The following is a 2,802-nucleotide window of genomic DNA, read 5'->3' on the forward strand; positions in this document are numbered from 1 at the left end:
GGGGGGGGACCGGACCATCAATCGCGCGAGGTCACGTGGTGTCACGCTAATCAGGATGAAAAAGGCGCGCGATAAAGACTCGTTTGAAAAGGTGATGAGGCTGCGCACACGTGTCCCTACCACACATTTCTACGACACCGAAGCGGCGTGATTTTCAGATAAAGCTCTGAAAGGAATTCTTTAATTTCTTATTTATTTTGTTGTCTGAGTGCGGGGTCTCAGCGATAAAGACGGGAAAATACGGATCGACAATTTTGCCGAGAAGATAAGACATTATTGTCAGTAAGAAAATAACGTCGGCAAACAAAACCGGGTGTCGAACAAACGAATGCTAAGTCTCGGTTTTGCTTTGCAATTCCATGGACAGTGGGCAGCGATATACTCGCGGTGCGCGGCTTGGCTCACCGTGAGGCTCACCGTAAGGCTCACCATGAGGCTCGCACCGCGAAGCTCACCGCACCGGGTCAGGAAGGGTAACGCAAAGACACGCGGACGGGACGGGACGACACGCCAAAGGCGAGCCGAAGGCCCCGACCGACAAGGAGATAACTCAAGGTCGTCCATTTATCCTTTTATCCAGCCAGTCATTTCCTCTCCGCTCTCTTCTCCGCGGCGGCAGTGAGCAGCGCCCTTACCCACCAGGCGTCCGCCAGCGAGGTGTACTGTACAGTACACCGCGCACAAAATACAACTACTTATAAATATTCCCTCGAAGTTGAACTTAGCAAAGAAAATAATAATGTTATTATTCACTGATAAGAAAAATGTGATACTGACACGCACATAATATTGTTCAACGCAGTTTAACGCCATAGTGCACGCGTTAAGATGTTCGACTGGAAATATGAAGAGTTGAGGGTGTTCAACTTATACATGACAATGAAGGAAATTTGGCAATGAAAAGTAACGAGAGAGATAAAGAATATGCTCATTGCTCGCCACGCAAACACTAATACCTGCGCGAAATCGGGGCACCCGCCGCCTTTTAACCAAAAGCAGCGACGCGGCGGCGGCGAGCAAACAATAAAAACACAAAAACAAAATACAGCAGTAGCAGCGCAGTTATCATGTTGTCAGGCACGTCCACTCGTCCACACTCTCCTCTCCTCTTTCTGATGCAAATCGAGGCGGATCGCCGCGCGGCGGATTGCAATCGGAAGGCGCTTGAGCCGGAGAATAAATGACGAGAGCCTCAACACGTCTGCCAGGCTGCACACGCCGTGTGTGAGACGAGACACGAGTGTGCAAAAACCAAGGCGCTTAAGGCGATGAGGAACTGAGGAACTTAGGAACAGAAGTTTTGTGCTGCAACAAGTTTGCACCCAGAAAACTTAATTTTGGTGTTTTTAAGGATCTTAAATTTCCGATGTAAATGATTTCACTTTTACTCTCTTTTACCCGTATTATGTCTCGTACATTAATCATGAAATAAGAAAGTCTTTTTCAAAATTTTAAGTCTTTGCACTAGATTTGAGAGAAAGTACGTCCATTCTCACCGTCACGAAGCAGACGAAGCAGCGTCTCATAGCGCCTGCAGGTAGGCAACATATGGCCTGCAGTGCATGCGTGCCTTGCGGGGAAGCCTACCTCGAGTCTCGCAGGCGCTGAGCTCCCGTAATTCAGGCGCGGTTTTAAGGGGGCGAAGGGGTGACCGCCCCCACCCCCCCCCTAGGGTAGGTGGGCAATTTGTCCGACAAAACCCTTGAAAGTAGGCAACCCATAGCAAATCTCCCCTCCGTCAGACAGACTTAAAACTGAGCCTGCCGTAATTTGCTGAATTATTCTGAGAAATACTGAGGTCTAGACGATACCCTTTTTAGCAAGGGTCTAAGCGATGCCACATGCCACACCAGGTTTTAATTACTGTAAAACACTCAAGATATAAGATCAACATGGGTAGGTCCCATTCATTAAGTGATGCCACCTGTGCTACGGTTCACAATACAGTGCAGTGTGGCGGGTTTACCTACATGATCTGCCCATAAGGCGCTACAGCCCCCTCGGTATGCAAACCCGCAACACTGGGGAGTATTAGCTTTTACACTCGGTATATGATGAATTGTTAACATTCTTTCAGAAACAGTACTGTTTGGCTGTTAAAAACAATTGTCAACGTTTTTGGAAGTCTCCAGTGTTTTGAGGAGATCTCCTGCTCCTGGTTCGACGACGCACGTGTGGCTCGAGAAGCTACCATTGTGCTTTCAAACAGAGAAGAAAGGCAAAGCAAACAAGAATTAAAAAACAAAACAGACACGTCCGCTATCGCACCTCGTCCACGTTAAGTCTCGCGCCAAGTTGAACTGCGTCGTACCAGACGCCTCTTATTTTCAGCGAGGCGTGTGGCACGGCGCACGTGTGTGTGTGTGTATGTGGAATAAGGAACAGAGAGAGGGAGAGAGCGAGCCTTGTGGCCACTAAATATACTCCGCGGCGTTAAGGGATAAAGTGATTTTTTGAGAAACTGCCTCGCCCGCACCCTTCGTAGCGCGCCTCTAACAAGGAGACTTACGGATTAAGGAGGTGTAAATTCCCGATTTTGCTCAAACCCGGAATATGCGCATCTCCATCAAGCAGATGGCGATTGCCGGTCAATTCTTGTGCTAAGTAATACATACCCCCGGATCCCCGCCCCGTGGCCCGTGGTGTGTACACTCAGAAAACCGTACGAGAACCGACACTTTAAGCCTAGGCCACGATTGGTCAGCCTCATCCCTCAGCCTCTGGCCGGCTAGAGCAGAGGGTCTGTGTCCACCAGAATGATAATCAGAATGAGGATGGCGACGCGAATCGCGAGGGGAGGCA

At 49.2% G+C, this 2,802-nt stretch overlaps 1 protein-coding gene across 2 annotated transcripts in view; it reads right to left on the minus strand.

Annotated features, from left to right (window-relative positions):
* The window catches only part of LOC113201941 (protein phosphatase Slingshot), a 61,507-nt gene that overhangs the window by 16,570 nt on the left and 42,135 nt on the right, over nt 1-2,802 (minus strand). The gene's annotated exons all lie outside the window — the stretch shown is intronic.

The sequence above is a fragment of the Frankliniella occidentalis genome, unplaced genomic scaffold (genome assembly GCF_000697945.3).
Source record: "Frankliniella occidentalis isolate FOCC.00 unplaced genomic scaffold, Focc_3.1 Scaffold87, whole genome shotgun sequence".
In the NCBI taxonomy this organism is placed as follows: domain Eukaryota; kingdom Metazoa; phylum Arthropoda; class Insecta; order Thysanoptera; family Thripidae; genus Frankliniella; species Frankliniella occidentalis.